General features: G+C 38.1%; 1 protein-coding gene across 1 annotated transcript in view; it reads left to right on the forward strand.

The window, feature by feature from the left end:
- LOC130905184 (chloride intracellular channel protein 5-like) overlaps positions 1-20025 on the forward strand; it is a 91004-nt gene that overhangs the window by 16911 nt on the left and 54068 nt on the right. The gene's annotated exons all lie outside the window — the stretch shown is intronic.

Genomic DNA, 20025 nt, shown 5'->3' on the forward strand with positions numbered 1-20025 from the left:
AGGGATGTAGTTTCTAAGGGGTGTACTCACTTTTGTTGCCAGGGGTTTAGATATTATTGGCTATATTTTGAGTTATTTTGAGGGGAAAATAAATGAACTTTATTATATAAGATGCACACAGACTACTTTTCATTGTGTCAAAGTGTCATTGTGTCAGTGTTGTCCCATGAAAAGATATACTTAAATATCTGCAGAAATGCGAGGGGTGTACTCACTTTTGTGATACACTGTAATTCTGTTTATTATTATTATTTTTTTTAAATGCCCTCCTGTTCAAAATTGTTCTTCCCCCAGAAAATTCAAGATTTTAAGCTTTCCAACCAATGATGTCTCACACAAATGCATATCGGACAGTTTTGAAAGTTCGCCAAATTGGGAGTCTTAGAGCAGAACTTTAAGTCACCTGAGTGTTTTCCGCCATAAATAAATAAAATACAATAATAATTTAAAAATGATATATTTTTGATCAAGTTAAGTTGTTTAGAAACAGTCATTTGCTCTCATTGGCTGTGTAAGAGTTTTTGTTCAGGTTAATTCAAGAATGAATTGTTGATTATTATCAAACTTGCAGAATACGTTTGTAACATAAAGAGGTGATTACATTTTGGGTTGATGAAGCCACAAAATGAATTTCTGGTGGAGGTCTGCAATTAAAATCAAAAAATAATAATAAAAATGAACTCTTACGGCTCGGAATAACACTAAAGATGAAAAGTTTTTTTTTGTTTTTGTTTTTTTCATAGTACAGTATTTAAATGAGTGCAATGGAATGATTGGAAATTCAAAACCAAAAGTTCTGATTAATTATAATAATATGATTGTACTAATAATTACAGTGGTGTACCAGTATACATATAATGCACTTTTTCTTTCAATGTTAATATTAACATTCTGCATTGAGGTTCTAATGCCTTAATCATTTACGTTGCCAAATATGCTTTTGTGCCCTACAGGGTCTAAGTACGGCAGCTCACTTTTAAAACTACAACACTACCAATGATTTCATTCCCACTTCTTTCTGGGGTGCTGCAGTTCATTTGCTGCCAACAGATTAGTCTGACGTTGCAGTCATATGTTCTTTTGCAAATATATATATAACACACACACACATGCGTCATTAAGGTGCAAAAAGGGGGCAGATTGTCACTTTCAATGATATGGTGCAACTTGTACTGCCTTCAGTTTGTGGCCTAAAGGCTACCGCTACACAGACCACTGCTATGCAACTCTCTCATTACAAAGAGATGTGCTTAGTTAACACACACCCACACGCACACAACTGTTTGAACCTGTAAAGCAGGGTGCTAATTTGTTCATGCATATAGGGAAATAGTATGTAACGTTAACTCATTCACTGCCATTGATGGTGATAGACGTCCGATCCGTTTCGACGGCGAGAGCTGATAGCGTTCGTTGGAAGCGGTAATATGCCGAAGGTTTGGAAACAGGTCTCAAATTATTGCGTCATTTCTTTCAGTAAATGATAATAAAAGTAAAGTAGACTGTGAACTGACCGGAGATTGTTGCTCCGGTCCGTCCCCCTTCCTCTGGACTGCAGTCCTGTTGTTGCAGCCTCAAACTCTTTGTGTTCGTTCATTTTTGTTATTCAAATGTTTTATCAGGTTCGAGGTATTGAAAGTGGCCGATTTAACTCCACCTCTCGAAGCTTTCAGGCCGCAAATCTTGCATGCAGCCATTGATTGTAATCGACTGAATTTCTATGCTGAAATATTGTATATTAGTTGGTTTTTCCACCATATGAAAAAGCTGCCCCAGCATTGGTTAAGAGTGGCTATTGGCCCACTCTCATTGGTCTGGAGCAGGCCAATAGTGATAGCTGTTTGGCAAGGCAAGGCAAATTTATTTATATAGTACAATTCAACACAAGGCAATTCAAAGTGCTTTACATCACATTAAGATCATAAAAATCACATCAAGTCAATAGAACGTAAAACAGACAATCGAAACAGGAAATGAAATTATAAATAAAAATCGCATTTAATCACGAATAGAATAAGAAATTAAAAAAAATACTACTGCTACTACTAATAATTGAAATCAGCAATGGAGATAAAGCACAATAGTAATAGAAAGCAAATAGATTGAAATATATGGATAGTTATTATGTGCTATGTGGTATTATGTTAGTAGCCCTGATATAAAAGAGCTAACAATTTGAGCATACTTCAGACGTGCAGGGAACTTGTTCCAGAGGTGAGGAGCATAATAACTAAATGCTGCCTCACCCTGCTTGGTTCTTGTTCTTGGAACCTACAGGAGACCAGTTCCAGACAACCTTAGGGGTCTAGATGTTTCATAGGAATCTAACAAATCAAGCATGTATTTAGGTCCAAGGCCATTAAGTGTTTTGTAGACGAGCAGTAGTATTTTATAGACTATCCTTTGACTCACTAGAAGCCACTGTAACGATTTCAAAACCGGTGTAATGTGGTCTAGTTTCCTTGTATTTGTGAGGACTCTGGCTGCAGCATTCTGTACTAGCTGCAGCTTCCTGACTGATTTTTTTATCAAGACCTGTAAATATACCGTTGCAATAGTCCAATCTGCTGAAAATGAATGCATGCATAAATTTTTCCATATCTTGTTGAGTCAGAAGCCCCTTAATTCTGACTATGTTTTTAAGGTGGTAATAAGCAGATTTAGTGACGGACTTTAGACGGCTATCAAATTTTAGGTCTGCGTCAATAATTACGCCAAGATTTCTGACTTGATTTGTGGCTGTAAGTGACACTGTGCTAAGGTGTCTGCTTATCTTTGACCTTTCCTTTTTTGGCCCAAAAATGATCACTTCTGTCTTCTCCACATTTAACTGGCATACAAAGTGATCATGTGTCATCACACAACACAGAGACAGAGTGTAGTGAGCTTCAGGAGGAAAAAAGGCTGCGGCCAAGTGTTATAATGGACCGGTAAACGGTATCGGCGCCCAGGTTGTTGGTAGTCGCCGATACCGGTACCACCATTTCGTGCCGGATCGGCCCCCTTTGCCGATACTGGTATCGGTGAATCAGTAGTTACTACCCACCTCTGCTCACGAGATGCTCAACGTTGTTCATTTCAACGGAGCTGTTTTGACGCTACGGAAAGTGCATAGCCGCTAACTTTGCTAAATTAGCCGCTCTTTATCCGTACATACTCTACCTGAAGGTAAAAGTAATTAGTTACTTGGCAAAGTAACTGGTGTTACCTGTCATGTTTTTTTTTTTTTTTTTCATTTAAAAAAAAAACAACAACAAAAAAAACATAGCAACCTTTGCTATGTTTGAAAATCGTTTAATGTTGTGAATCAACTGTTAAAGTTGTAAACATTGCTGCCATTTTTGCATTAGTTCCCTTCTGTCTACTTTTGACATGTTAAAGTTTTAAAACTGTTTCTTCATTTAAAGATAAATTCAAGTCAAGAGTTTGCCGATTTAGGAGTATTTTGGATAAAAAGTTACTTAAGTTCGCTAGGAAGGTTCACTACAACAGCGCCTTTCTGAGAAGTCTACTGCTTCAAAATGTCGGCCGTTTATTATCTGTCATTTCGCATGTAGTTCTATAAGCATTTGATATCTAGATATCTAGTCAGGAAATACTGGAGCCACCTAGCCTAGCATCGCGTTTGCTACAGCGTCACAACGCTCTTCTCTCTCAGTGTCTCTGACTTTTCTGGCGTCATTCAACCAACGTAGTAACGCATCGTAACGCACATGGTCTTGTTGCCGAAACGGTGACAAAATCCGAACGGAGAAAAAAAAACATATTGCATGAAAAACGTACAGATTTTGAACGTACGGCGTACACATTTAAAAATCAGTGCTCCCTTGTACAAATTACGCCAAAACCGTACAACTTGACAGGTATGCTGTATGATCAATATAGAATTTGTTTATTTTTTTAAAGCAGATCTACAGTAGTTAGTTTAAAACCATCAATGGCAGCTAATGATTTATCTAGATTTCACTTCTTAGACACACACAACTTACCCCTTACTGCTTTACAATTTTGGAAAAGATTCAAATGGTGCTATCAAGTGAAGATGGGTGGGTTTTGTGTGCTCTGTTACAGTGTCTTGGAGAATCTAGCCAAATTTGATGTGCTACAGGCAGCAACACTCTCTGAAACAGAGAGGACATGGATATTTTTCTGAAGGGCAAACTTAGGTGGTGTTGGTGCTACACACTTATATGGACAAGCTCTTGTGCCATCTAACAAAAACACCCAAGAATCCATGTGCTATGTGAATTGCTTATTAGTTAGTGTTTTGCGGGTGCTTTATTCACATACTAAGCAGACGCCCTAACAACCACACTGATATTTTCAGATATCCAGCCAATCAGGTGTTTCACAACCAAATCAGGTCTAAACAACCAAAAAGTACTATCAGCATTCTTGAACTTAAGAGGTTTCACCATTCAAAAATGAAGAAACAGATCAGCTGACACCGGCATTCTGTTTGGAATCAGTCCTTGACATGGATCATAAATGGTAAAAAGGGACAGCATTTTTTTTTAGTTATATCTGACAGCTTATTTTAACTCGCGTTTGGTTGCGGAATCCAAACCTGATCACAGTTTTTCTGTATCATGTCAGTTTTTAAACTATTAGGATTTTTTTTTTTTTTTCTTAAAAAAAAAAAAAAAAGATAAATATTATACGTACCGTATTTTTCGGACTACAAGTCGCACCTGAGTATAAGTCGCACGAGCCATGAAATCCCCAACGAAGAGAAAAAAAGCATAAGTCGCACTGGAGTATAAGTCGCATTTTTGGGGGAAATTTACATGATAAAATCCAACACATAGAACAGATATGTCATCTTGAAAGGCAATTTAATATAAAAATTAGGGCTGTCAAACGATTAAAATTTTTAATCGAGTTAATTACAGCTTAAAAATTAATTAATCGTAATTCATCGCAATTCAAACCATCTCTAAAATATGCCATATTTTTCTGTAAATTATTGTTGGAATGGAAAGATAAGACACAAGACGGATATATACATTCAACATACGGTACATACAGTGCCTTGCAAAAGTATTCGGCCCCCTTGAATCTTGCAACCTTTCGCCACATTTCAGGCTTCAAACATAAAGATATGAAATTTAATTTTTTTGTCAAGAATCAACAACAAGTGGGACACAATCGTCAAGTGGAACAACATTTATTGGATAATTTAAACTTTTTTAACAAATAAAAAACTGAAAAGTGGGGCGTGCAATATTTTTCGGCCCCTTTACTTTCAGTGCAGCAAACTCACTCCAGAAGTTCAGTGAGGATCTCTGAATGATCCAATGTTGTCCTAAATGACCGATGATGATAAATGGAATCCACCTGTGTGTAATCAAGTCTCCGTATAAATGCACCTGCTCTGTGATAGTCTCAGAGTTCTGTTTAAAGTGCAGAGAGCATTATGAAAACCAAGGAACACACCAGGCAGGTCCGAGATACTGTTGTGGAGAAGTTTAAAGCCGGATTTGGATACAAAAAGATTTCCCAAGCTTTAAACATCTCAAGGAGCACTGTGCAAGCCATCATATTGAAATGGAAGGAGCATCAGACCACTGCAAATCTACCAAGACCCGGCCGTCCTTCCAAACTTTCTTCTCAAACAAGGAGAAAACTGATCAGAGATGCAGCCAAGAGGCCCATGATCACTCTGGATGAACTGCAGAGATCTACAGCTGAGGTGGGAGAGTCTGTCCATAGGACAACAATCAGTCGTACACTGCACAAATCTGGCCTTTATGGAAGAGTGGCAAGAAGAAAGCCATTTCTCAAAGATATCCATAAAAAGTCTCGTTTAAAGTTTGCCACAAGCCACCTGGGAGACACACCAAACATGTGGAAGAAGGTGCTCTGGTCAGATGAAACCAAAATTGAATTTTTTTGGCCACAATGCAAAACGATATGTTTGGCGTAAAAGCAACACAGCTCATCACCCTGAACACACCATCCCCTCTGTCAAACATGGTGGTGGCAGCATCATGGTTTGGGCCTGCTTTTCTTCAGCAGGGACAGGGAAGATGGTTAAAACTGACGGGAAGATGGATGCAGCCAAATACAGGAACATTCTGGAAGAAAACCTGTTGGTATCTGCACAAGACCTGAGACTGGGACGGAGATTTATCTTCCAACAGGACAATGATCCAAAACAAAGCCAAATCTACAATGGAACGGTTCGAAAATAAACGTATCCAGGTGTTAGAATGGCCAAGTCAAAGTCCAGACCTGAATCCAATCGAGAATCTGTGGAAAGAGCTGAAGACTGCTGTTCACAAACACTCTCCATCCAACCTCACTGAGCTCGAGCTGTTTTGCAAGGAAGAATGGGCAAGAATGTCAGTCTCTCGATGTGCAAAACTGATAGAAACATACCCCAAGCGACTTGCAGCTGTAACTGGAGCAAAAGGTGGCACTAAAAAGTATTAACGCAAGGGGGCCCGAATAATATTGCACGCCCCACTTTTCAGTTTTTTATTTGTTAAATAAGTTTAAATTATCCAATAAATGTTGTTCCACTTCACGATTGTGTCCCACTTGTTGTTGATTCTTGACAAAAAATTAAAATTTTATATCTTTATGTTTGAAGCCTGAAATGTGGCGAAAGGTTGCAAGGCTCAAGGGGGCCGAATACTTTTGCAAGGCACTGTATCAAAGCTGTGGTCAAAGTAAAAACAGTCAATTTTGAAAGTCCTCTGATTCGTGATTAAATTTTAGACGGCCATAATTTGGAGAAACCTCTTAATTTCAAGCTCCATTGCAGTACTTGTGACCTAAACGTCCAACTTTGCATGTGCAGTGTTCAGACTTGATTGTAGCCTCAGGTATCTCCCTCATTGCTTCGGTCTTGCTACAGGCGACTCTGCATCACTGTACATGCAAAGGCACTTCCATTTTTTTTCCACTGTTGGATTGCTATGCAAGATTACACAAACTAAGGTTCTGGGTACTATCACTTTTTTTCCTTTTTTAATTGTCTTTTTTTTTTTTTTTATCATATGGTGCAAAGGAGGATAACGTATTGTCCCCATATTTCTTTGCCTTTGTGATGATTTTTCAAAGTGTATTATGAGATATTTAACTCATTTGGAATGTTTTCAAATGAGTTGGAAGAGGGTTTAAAACTGACTAAGGAATGTGCATCCTATTATGAAGAAAAAGAACTTAAATGTTCCACTATCAGGGTCGTATTATGCCTATGTGAGGCTGTATATGCGGAGTCATTCATTTTACTAATCTAAAAAAAAAGGAGAAAAAAAAAAGATTGTTCCATAGTTGTGAAAGTATCATCTCCCACTTTTAATCAGGTAAAGCAAATATATATATCTAAGATTTTTATTTTTGAGGGGTTGGGTGTCATGCTTTTCTAATTTCTCCTGTGGTCTTCAACTTGAAAATAAGTAGCTGTAGAAACTGTGCTAAAGTAATGTTTGATTTCTTGTGGCATTTTTGATTGTAAATAGCGTTTCCTGTAATTTCATCCATTTTCTCAATGCTGACTAAGAGTACTTATAGATTGCGAATTTCCAAGGCTAGTAAATGTTCTCTATAAATATTCAGAATGTATGGTGAGAGAAGATAATACAGGTGTTTTCGTAGGAGTCTGTGCAACTGTGTTGTCCTGAATAGAAGCACAATGATTAGGTTTTGGGAAGACTTGTGACAAAGTGGCTTTTGTTTTTCATTTTATTTGATTTCTGGGTCACATGCAAAGAAATTAAAGTATTCTAATTTGTTGTACCTGTATTTAAAGCTACAAAATGCAGTTTCTGGAGGAATTGCATTGGGATGTTTTTTTTCTACCGGTCCCACAGGTCATTTTGGAGCATTTACAGTGGTATGAAAAAGTATCTGAACCTTTTTGGAATTTCTCACATTTCATAAAATCACCATTCAAATGTGATCTGATCTTTGTCAAAATCACACAGATGGAAAAAACAGTGTCTGCTTTAACTAAAACACAAACATTGGTAGGTTGTCATATTTTAATGAGGATAGCATGCAAACAATGACAGACGGAGGGAAAAATAAGTGAACCCTCTGCCCATAGGCGGAGTTTGACTTTTGGGGCACGGGGGGCACAACATGTTGATGACCCCGAAAAGCAGTGTCAGCAAAAAAAAAATCACTTATAAGAATATTTATAATAATAAGTTGACGAAGAGTGTTTTTTGTTTCCCATCATTCTTGAGGGGAATTCTAAATCAGGCTCTTAGGCAATAATTTTCGCCAAGATCATCATCCATTGAATATGGTACGCCCACCACTGTCGTGCCAATGTAGTTACCCCAGTCAAAAATTGCATCCCCTGGGCGGAGCCATACGGAGGTATATTTGTGTCTTTATTATTCAATCATAAAAAAAAATGCTTCAATCACAATATATATTTTCAACCCCCAAAAAGTCGCTTCAATAAAATAAAAAATGTGCTTGAATGTAAAAATAAATTTGAAACTAAAAAAAAAAATTCTTGTGAAAGCTTTTTTTCTTTGATTGATTTTTTTTTTTTTTTTAAGCAACTTTTTTGATTGAAGTAATGTTGATTTGAATGTATTTGTGTTTGGGCCACATTTTGGCAAAGATATTTTTGTCTTTATTATTCAATCAAAAGTTTTCTGAGCGAATCTCGGATCCACACAGGCTCCAGCAGGTCTCCTGCAATATTTGCCGCGACTGTGGTGTAATTCAATGGAATATTCATCTGAAAAATCCACCGTTTGCCACAAAACAGTAAAGGTTAGTGGTGGCAAAATCATGCTATGGGGTTACATACAGTATGGGGTTTGCGAGAGATCTGCAGGGTGGAAGGCAACATAAATAGTCTGAAATATCAACAAATCCTCTTACATTCCTAACCATAAAAAGGGACAAATTCTGCAGCAGGATCGCATACTTCAATCTCAACCTCAAAGTTCCTCAAGGCAAAGAAGATCAAGATCCTCGAGGACTGGCCAGCCCAGTCACCAGACATGAACAGGATGAAAGAGGAAGCATGGAAGACGAAACCCAAGAATGTTGATGAACTCTGGGAGGCATGAAAGACTACTTTCTTAGATGTTCCTGACGAATTGTATGAATCCTTGCCGAAGCCCATGGAAGTCATACAAAATATTAAATTTGGATCTCACAGCACCACTACTTAATTCGCTTATTTTATGTAAGATATTTTTGTATTTGAAGTACATTTTTGTTCAATTTTCACTCTACTTTTAGTAGGCGACCAAACTTTTGTCTTGACAAAATTTGACTTTTGTCTTCATTAAATGATCAATCGTTTTTCAGTGAAACAAATAAATTTTTGTACATTCAACATCATTTGGGAGGGTCTTAGTTTTCATATGAGTCATTTCTGAAACCAATTGAATTATTAAAAGTCAGGTTATTAGCAATTGTTTCTACAAAATGGATAAGCGACAAGACTTTGGTCAGGGACTGTATATGTAAAACTATGGCCAAGAATGGTGTTCATGGGAGTACTCCACAGAGGAAGCCACTGCTGTTTAAAAAAACAATGTTGCTCATTTAATGTTCGCAAAAAGGCAGTTGGACACTATAGAAGTGATGGCTAAATATTTACTGGACTGATGCAAACAAAATATTAAATATAATGCTTCACTTACTTATTTGTCTCCCTTCTGTCATTGTTTGCATACTATCCTCATTATAATATGAAAACTAAAGATGTCATCCCGACCGATCGGGTCCGATCACGTCATTTTCAAGGTATCGGAATCGACAAATAAATATCGGACATGCCTTTTTTTAATTTTTTTTTTTTTTTTAATTAAATCGTTTTCTAATTGTATTTAACGTTACAAACAAAATGTCTTCCATGCATCCAGAGTCTTTAGTTTTGGCTTAAAGTACGGCTATCAAATTTATCGCGTAAACGGCGGTAATTAATTTTTTAAAAATTAATCACGTTAAAATATTTAATGCAGTTAACGCATGCGCTGCACGACCCACTCACGCATTGTCGCGTTCAATCTATAATGGCGCCGTTTTACCTATATATATATATAGAGCTAACAGGCAGCGTAAAATGAGTAGAGAGAATTTTGGCAGTGTTTTGGAGCCTCTTTTTAATTGGCTAAAGCCTTAAAATCCCTCACCCAACAATTAGAAATATCGTGGGAAGCAATGTGGGGAAGAACGAGTGGGTGATCTTTTCCTTAACACCCTATGTTACTTCCTAACGCAGAGAAGATATGTCAATTGGTGCCACTACGCACGGTCATGGTTGCACTTCCCATCATGCATTTGGGCAGAACAGTTAAATGGCTACAGTATCATTTACTGAAAGCTCAACAAATACACTAGATGGTAAATGGTGTTATACTTATATCGCGCTTTTCCACCTTTCAAGGCGCTCAAAGCGCTTTACACTATCTCGCCATCTACCTACTGGTGACGGAGCACCAGGAGCAACGTGGGGTTCAGTATCTTGCTCAAGGACACTTAGGTAAGGTTATCAGGGAGGAGAATTGAACCCACAACCCCTGGGTTGGGGGACAACTACTCTACCACTGAGCCACGCCACCCCAAGATAGCAATATTTAGTGACAATATACAAAGTCACAAGAATTACAAGTCTTTCTATCCGTGGATCACTTTCACAGAAAGAATGTTAATAATGTAAATGCCATCTTGAGGATTTATTGTCATAATAAACAAATACAGTACTTATGTATGTTGAATGTATATATTCATCCGAGTTTTATTCATTTTTTTCTTAATGCAATGCCAAAATGTATATGATTGGGAAAAATTATCGCGAATGATTGGAATTGAATCGGGAGCAAAAAAAAAAACAATCGGATTGGGAAATATCGGGATCGGTAGATACTCAAACTAAAACGATCGGGTGCAAAAAAACATGATCGGAACAACCCTAATGAAAACCTATCAATGTTTGGATTGGTTTAGTTAAAGGAGACACTGTTTTTTCATCTGTGTGATTTTGACAAATATCAGCTCACATTTGATAGTGATTTCATCCAGAAATGTGAGAAATTCCAAAAGGTTCAGGTAATTTTTCATATTTCATTTTGGGTTGGTTTTGTGTCATTTCCTAATGATTTTTGGGCATTCCAGGTCACTTCTTGTTGATTTGTGGGGTTCAATGGGTCCCTTCCTATTGATTTTGGGGCATTTACAGTTCATTTCCTATTAATTTGTGGTCACTCCCTATTGATTTGGGGTCATTTAAGAGTCACTTCTTGTTGATTTTGGTTCATTTTCTTTCAATTTTAGGGCTATTATGGGTCACTTCCTGTTGATTTTGGTTGACTTTTTCTTCATTTTGGCGCATTTACAGGTCATTTCGTGCTAAATTTGGGGCTTTTACACGTTGTTTTTTTGCTATTGGTTTTGGTTCATCTAGATTTTGGGACATTTAGGGGTCACTTCCTATTGATTTTGGGTCTTTCATGAGTCACTTCCTATTGATTTTGGGGCATTTACAGTTCATTTACTATTGATTTGTGCTCACTTTCTATGAATTCGGGGACTTTCAAGAGTCAGTTCTTGTTGATTTTGGTTCATTTTCTTTCAATTTTGGGGCTATTATGGGTCACTTCCTGTTGATTTTGGTTGACTTTTTGTTCATTTTGGGGCATTTACAGGTCATTTCGTGCTAAATTTGGGGCTTTTACACGTTTTTTTGCTATTGGTTTTGGTTCATCTAGATTTTGGGTCATTTAGGGGTCACTTCCTATTGATTTTGGGTCTTTCATGAGTCACTGCCTATGATTTTTGGGGCATTTACAGTTCATTTACTATTGATTTGTGCTCACTTTATTAATTCGGGGGCTTTCAAGAGTCAGTTCTTGTTGATTTTGGTTCATTTTCTTTCAATTTTGGGGCTATTATGGGTCACTTCCTGTTGATTTTGGTTGACTTCTTGTTTATTTTGGGGCATTTACAGGTCATTTCGTGCTAAATTTGGGGCTTTCACACATCACTCGCTATTGGTTTTGGTTCATGTAGATTTTGGGACATTTGGGACTTCCTATTGATTTTGGGTCTTTCATAAGTTACTTTCTTATTTTGGGGGGCCTTTCCGGGTCATATCCAGTTGATTTGGGAGCAATCTAGGTCACTACCTGTTGATTATGGGGGCATTATGAGTCACTTCCTACTGATTTTGGGGCATTTATTGGTCATTTCGAATTCATTTTGGGGAATTCATGAGTCACTTCATGTCGATTGTGGTTGATTTTCATTTAATTTTGTTGCATTCAAGTGTCACTTCTTGTTGATTTTGGGTCTTCAAACTTTTTTTAATGGTTACTGTCCTTGCAGAATGAAAGGTCTGCAAACTCTGAAGCAGGTTAACGCTCATGCAAAGATTAAGAGCAAATAATCAAAGAGGCTTCTGCAGCAGTGTCATTGCTTAAGAAGCAAGCTAGTTGATGGATCACGTTCAGTTCATGTCCACCTCACTCTCATCCAGGAACCAGCCTGTCTTCGGGGAGAAACCCCCAAACTCAGACCAAATGTCTCAGTGGAAGCCAGTGAGATGCAAGCGTTGCAAATCGCTGGTTTCTTTATATACTGTGTCTACAATAGTGTCAAATCATTATGGGAAAGAGCTAAATATTTTCCCAAAAATGTCTCAAAAAGATGTTATTTTTCTTACAATACCTCCTCAAAATGGAAGTCTATTTATCTGCAAAGATTTATGTTTATGTACTGTAGCGTAGACATGTTCGGTCATGTCAAATATACAGAAATGTTTCATTTGTATTTGAAAATGGATTATGTATACAGCACTTCCCTTTTGTTACGCTGTATTGTTTGTTGTGACTGCAATGAAGAAAAGATATATAATAAAGGAATATGAATACATTTGTAAAAATGTTCTTCTTTGAAACGAGGGGGGAAAAAATTGAAACTTACTGTACAAATATCCTGGACCTTTGTTAAATCATTGCCTTTGGACATACGGGCATCCAATTCATTTAACCTGGGAGGACCGTATTGAATGGTGATGTTTCAATGCCATTGACGATACTTAGACATCCAATTCATTTTGCCTGAATGAGTCTAGCACCGCAGGGGTCGCGTTAACCGAATATTTTCCGTCGTTGACCAGTTTTTTAAAACGGTGACGGAAAAAACTGTCCGTACGTCATTTTGACAGGTTGCAATCCACACCCCAGACCACAGGGTGGCGAGTGAGCATATTAATTAGCTATTGTCTCTCTTAACGCATGACGTCGTTGGCTATTCTGTCAGAATATTATAGCGTCACCGGGGTCTGGCGGCGGCACCGTGATTGACACATCAACGCGAGGTTCTTATTGGTGCACCCGGTGTGCCAGCGCGTCATCCAATTGGTGGACTAGATTGCCGCCTGTGTATAAACCCCAATCACATGACGTCACAACTCTGCCCCCCTGACCGGAGCCGCCATATTGTCCGTCAGCTCGTCGTGTTTACACATTACCGCTACGTACATGCCTGCTATCACGGCGTGTTTTTCTGCTCGTTAACATTAATAATCAAAATGGTGAAGGCGTGTGTGGCGGTTGGTTGCAGTAACAGGGAAGATAGGCGGAGAGACTTGAAGTTCTACCGTATTCCGAGAGACCCGAAGAGTAGAACGAGACGGACTGCTGCAATTCGACGAGAATACTGGGCACCAAACGATCACCACAGACTATGTAGTAGTCATTTTATATCTGGTAAGATGCATTTAATTTATATTTAGAAGATTTTGGGATGACAACCACAATTAAGATCATTGTGTGACGTTGGTGATTGGGGTCTATATAGTTGCCTCTTCTTCTTTGGGGGTGGAGTTGTTGTTTTGTTGGTGTTGTTGGCGGTAAGCAGAGTAAAAAGAGGGAGAAAAATACCACGACTTCCGTGTCTAATTTTTTGCCGCCAAGCAAACGTTACAATATTAATTAAAAATGAATGAAAACTAAATACTATTCAATATGTCATCATTATCATTTTAAAAATTTAAGTGACGGATAAAAATAGATTATGACCGGGTTTTTATGACCCTGTCAGTCAAAATGACAGACAACGAAAATGTCTAGCGCAACCTCTGTAGCACCGTCACACACACAAACGAAAAAACATTGTACTCATATTTTCTTAAAAGCCTGAAAATTCGACTCCCAGGGCAAAATAACGAAACAATATGACAAACGCAACATGTGCAGTCCCCGACAAAAGTCTTGTCGCTTATCCATTTTGTAAAAACAATTGCTAATAACTAGGGCTGTCGAACGATTAAAATTTTTAATCGACTTAATTACAGCTTAAAAATTAATCGTAATTAATCGCAATTCAAACCATCTATAAAATTTGCCATATTTTTCTGTAAATTATTGTTGGAATGGAAAGGACACAAGACGGATATATACAGTGGGAAAACCCATTGGCAGTGTATCAAATACTTGTTCTCCCACTGTACATTCAACATACAGTACATAAGTACTGTATTTGTTTATGAAACAATAAATCAACAAGATGGCATTAACAATATTAACATTCTTAAAGTGATCCATGGATAGAAAGACTTGTAGTTCTTAAAAGATAAATGTTAGTACAAGTTATAGAAATTTTATATTAAAATCCCTTAATTTTTTTTTTTTTAATTTGTAAAATTTTCAATCAAAAAATAAACTAGTAGCTCGCCATTGTTGATTTCATTACACCATGCTCACTCATTGTGCTGAAACCCATAAACTCATTTGGACCCGAGCTTGCAGAGGGCGCCGAACACCAAAAAACAAGAAACAAGCAGACATTACACTGCTGTCATATTAATCTGTTTGAGCGGGGCATGTGGGTTAATCGCATCAAATATTTTAACGTGATTAATTTAAAAAATGAATTACAGCCCGTTAACGCGATAATTTTGACAGCCCTACTAATAACCTGACTTTTAATTATTCAATTGGTTTCAGAAATGGCTCATATGAAAGCTGAGACCCTCCCAAATGATGTTGAATGTACAAAAATATATTTGTTTCACTGAAAAAAGATTGATCATTTAATGAAGACATAAAGGTCAAATTTTGGCAAGACAAAAGTTTTGTCGCCTGCAGAAAGTAGTGTGAAAATTGAACAAAAGAAGTACTTCAAATACAAAAATATGATATATAACAAGCAAATTAAGTAGTGGTGCTGTGAGATCCAAATGTAATATTTTGTATGACTTCCATGGGCTTGAAGGACTGCATCCATGCGGTTCGGCAAGGATTCATACAATTCATTGATGAAGTCATTAGGAACATCAAAGAAAGCAGTCCTGCATGCCTCCCAGAGCTCATCAACATTCTTGGGTTTCGTCTTCCATGCTTCCTCTTTCATCCTCTTCATGTCTGGGGACTGGGCTGGCCAGTCCTGGAGGAACTTGATCCTCTTTGCCTTGAGGAACTTTGAGGTAGAGATTGAAGTATGTGATGGAGCACCATCCTGCTGCAGAATTGTTCCCTTTTTATGGTTAGGAATGTAAGAGGCAGCTAAGATTTGTTGATATTTTAGACTATTTATGTTGCCTTCCACCCTGCAGATCTCTCACACACCCCCATACTGGATGTAACCCCGGACCACGATTTTGCCACCACCAAACTTCACTGTTTTCTGAGTGAATCTCGGATCCATGCGGGCTCCAGTAGGTTTCCTGCAATATTTGCGGCGACTGTGGTGTAATTCAATGGAAAATTCATCAGAAAAATCAGAAAAAGTTTGGTGGTGGCAAAATCATGGTCTGGGGTTACATCCAGTATGGGGGTATGCGAGAGATCTGCAGGGTGGAAGGCCACATAAATAGTCTGAAATATCAACAAATCTTAGCTGCCTTTTACACTCCTAACCATAAAAAGGGACACATTCTGCAGCAGGATGGCGCTCCATCACATAAAGTTCAAGGCAAAGAAAATCAAGATCCTTCCGGACTGTCCAGCCCAGTCACCAGACATGAACAGGATGAAAGAATGTTGATGAACTCTGGGAGGCATGTAAGACTGCTTTCTGAGATGTTCCTGAAGACTTCATCAATAAATTGTATGAATCCTTGCATGGATGCAGTCCTTCAAGCCCATGGAAGTCATACAAAATATTACATTTGGATCTCACAGCACCACTACTTAATTTGCTTATGTTATGTAACATATTTTTGTATTTGAAGTACATTTTTTGTTCAATTTTCACACTCCTTTTTGTAGGCAACAAAACTTTTGTCCTGCCAAAATTGGACCTTTATGTCTTCATTAAATGATAAATCTTTTTTCAGGGAAACATATTTTTGTGTATTCAACATCATTTGGGAGGGTCTTAGTTTTCATATGAGCCATTTCTGAAACCAATTGAATAATTAGTCAGGTTATTAGCAATTGTTTCTACAAAATGGATAAGCGACAAGACTTTTGTCAGGGACTGCAGTCCAGTCAATACACACACACAGCTGGCTACATGCCAACTAAACATTTTTATACATTACAACAGCATAAACATCTCTTAGAACTACTCCTTATTGTAGTCTGTAACTGCCTGATCTCTTCCCAAACCGTCAACCCAGTAGATGACGCTAATGCCCGATGATACAAGGGGTAAACCGCCAACTAAAAAGAAGAACTCCTTCTTCCCCTACTAGTAGGAGCCACGTCATCACAGGCAGGCGCTGTCCTCCCGGCAGCTGGAAGGATTCTCTTCAAATTGGTTCCGTGAAAAATCATTAAAAATGGACATTTTCATGAATGTATAAAACCCGACCGTATGTTACAGAGAGGACGTGAAAAGTGGACTTGTCCGGGCAAAAGAGGACGTTTGGTCACCCTATTTTATTTACAATTTTGAGAAACAGAGGAGGATTCGATCAACAACTTTTTTTTCACTTATGGATTAAATTTAAAGAGTATGTCGTGCCCTGGGAAAATGTTAATATTCCATCATTTGTCCATAAACGCATGCCTTTTGTATTCATATCATGCCACTTCGTGTAATTACACACAAGAAAATGAGAGAAATTTGGCTCGATTGTCAAGCTAAAACGACCGGCGCCCGAGATCTGGCAGATTGTGTGCGTGATGTCACGACAAGTGAAGATAGTGCCACCGGCCACTAGGGGGGCAGCGCCTGTCTGCATCAATATAATTCCTTCTAGTGAGGGGAGAATTAGAGGTGTTTTGAGCTGTTTATGCTGATGCATTGTGTTCGTCCTGCACATATTCCAGGTTCCCTCATGAAGAAACAACCCTCGTTGTCAATAAAAGAGAATTCTGAATTTACAGTGAGGGGTGTTCCTTCAACAAGAAAAAAGGCTCAGTGCTTTAATACTGAATGGCGGCGATGATGGCCGACAATTTCGTTTCTAGTTTCAGCGACGAATCCAACGTAGAAGGACGTAACAAATGTTCATCTAATGGTGACGAGGAGAGTTACGAAGCTTTAATCGGTGTTTTAGATTACCAATTTGAGCCCAAACGAACGCCAATGCAGCGTAATGAAACGGTCATTGAGGGGAGCAATGACACTGATGAAACATCGGCAGCAGATCGTGTGGGAAACAACGAATTATATTTTTTGCATTTCTTTTTGTGAAGCTGATACACCTTGACCGCAAAATAATGTATAGAATAATTATCATTTATTGCGCTATCATAGTTTTTCGCTCTGCCAACAGACACAAATATGAATGGGATCAGAAGATTTGTTCTATATATTTTACGAGCGATAATTTATACATGTGTCCAGTCCTGTATCCAATGCGTGACATTTTTTAATTATAAAAGAGTACTCACTCTGGCCATTTCGAGCTTGGCTGCTCCCCTCCTTTGCTTAGCCTTAGCCTCCTTTGCCAGTCATCGTCCTCTTTCTTGATATCTCGGGACATTTAGGTGGCTGGTGTATGGTGGGCACCGCATCTGCTTTGAGCAGCAATTTTGCAGAAAAACACAATTTCACTTGTCCATAGTTCGAGAAGCTTTCAGGTAGAAAATAACAGAAAACCGTGCTGGAGGCTGGGTCTAGAAAATTAGCCCTCTTTGCACGGACGGACTTTACCCATTGTCTGCGTAGTCCAGCTTTTTTTTTTCGCGCTCGGGAACTCATGGATACTATATTCCGATATATAGCTATTTGTACACCACATAGCACAGCAGTTTTAAACCATTTTAGAGATGTTTTGGTCAAACAAACCCGAACACTACTCTCTCGTCGATAAAAAACAATGGCACCTGGCTCCGCCTCGACTGTCAATCACTTGTCGTGACGTCGCCGCCCCATTCGGCCGTTTCCGGAACACTTTCGGAAATGTTCGTCATTTTCGATCTATTTTCGATAATTGCTCATTAAAGTGATTGATTTTTTTGTTAACTTTATAAATATTTGTTATCTTGGCACATAACGGTTCTATTGATGTCTCACACCCCCTTTGCCGTTACATACCCTTTAAAAAAAACAAAGGACAAACAGTAAATATTCTCTTTATTTTTTCAAAGTATTTTTAAATGATTCAGTGAAAAAAAAGACAAGACGAAAAGTAAATATCCTCCAAAAATGTGAAAAACATGAGGTCGATGCATGTGATTTACTTTCACGAGCCAGACAAATTGATGCAGCGGGCCACCAGTTTGAGACCGCTGCACTACATTTTTGGCATGACACAAGTCTAGATGACATCCCTGAGAAACTATTTCAAAGTACTTATGTCCTACTAAATCACCTACGTGTCATTTTGTTGCTACTTCTGCTTTTGTGCAAAATGGTACAACATGTTCCAAAATAATGTCATCACTTTATGAACACAAGCGAAAACATTTCACAGTAGATTTAAGTTTGAAGTACTAAGTGCTTCACTGCTTTGAGCAAAGTGGTTGACGCCATCAACTGACAAAAACTAGTACGGCAAAGACAAAACAAAAAACAGTATATCTGGTGAAATTTTAACCTAAAATCGGTAAAAAATATTTTCCTCCAGATAACTGAGTACCTTATTTGATTGGCAAGATTTTTTTTCATTTTTGAAAAGTCTCCTCAATCAGTTTTTAACACGTTCACTGCCGTTGACAGTGGAATTAAATTTCAACAGGGTTGGCCGTCATGTTTCACTGCTACAGTGTATCACAAAAGTGAGTACACCCCTTGCATTTCTGCAGATATTTAAGTATATCTTTTCATGGGACAACACTGACAAAATGACACTTTCACACAATGAAAAGTAGTCTGTGTGCAGCTTATATAATAGCGTTAATTTATTTTCCCCTCAAAATATAGCCATTAATATCTAAACCCCTGGCAACAAAAGTGAGTACACCCCTTAGAAACTAAATCCTCAAATGTCCAAATTGAGTACTGCTTGTCATTTCCCTCTAAAATGTCATTTGACTCGTTACAGGAGTGCTTTCAGCATTGCTGCAGAGATTGAAGAGGTGGCGGGTCAGCCTGTTAGTTCTCAGTAAACATGCACGATAATATCGGTTACCGATAATTATCGGCCGATAATGGCAGTTATGACATCACACCGATAATACAGATTTTAAAAAATTCAACCGATAATGCAATCTGATAATTCTATACCTGTTTTAGACTGCAAATGTGTGCAACCAACACAGTTTTGTCAAATTCTGCGACGGCGCCCCAAACCCTCCTCGAGGTATTTTTGTGCAATTAAGTATTTACTTTGAAGCATTATTAATATTAGTTAATATACATTGATTCGACGCTGGAATTAACTACCTGCTCACATTTGATTTAGGAAAAGTAGCAATAAATTCTATTTTTGCACATTAACATTTTCTGTTTTTTGTAATTTAAATTTGTATATACGTATATCTTCTCAATAGAGTTATCAGCTTGACATTATCGGTTCTCCGCTGGAAGGAGGGGGCAATTAGTGGTTATCGGTATCGGTTAAAAAAATGCATTATCGTGCATTACTAGTTCTCAGACCAAACTCCGCACTCTACATCTAATAGGTGTGCATGGCTGTCACCCCAGGAGGAAGCCTCTCCTGAAGACGGTACACAAGAAAGCCCGCAAACAGTTTGTTGAAGA

Source organism: Corythoichthys intestinalis, chromosome 2, assembly GCF_030265065.1.
Source record: "Corythoichthys intestinalis isolate RoL2023-P3 chromosome 2, ASM3026506v1, whole genome shotgun sequence".
Classification (NCBI taxonomy): Eukaryota; Metazoa; Chordata; class Actinopteri; order Syngnathiformes; family Syngnathidae; genus Corythoichthys; species Corythoichthys intestinalis.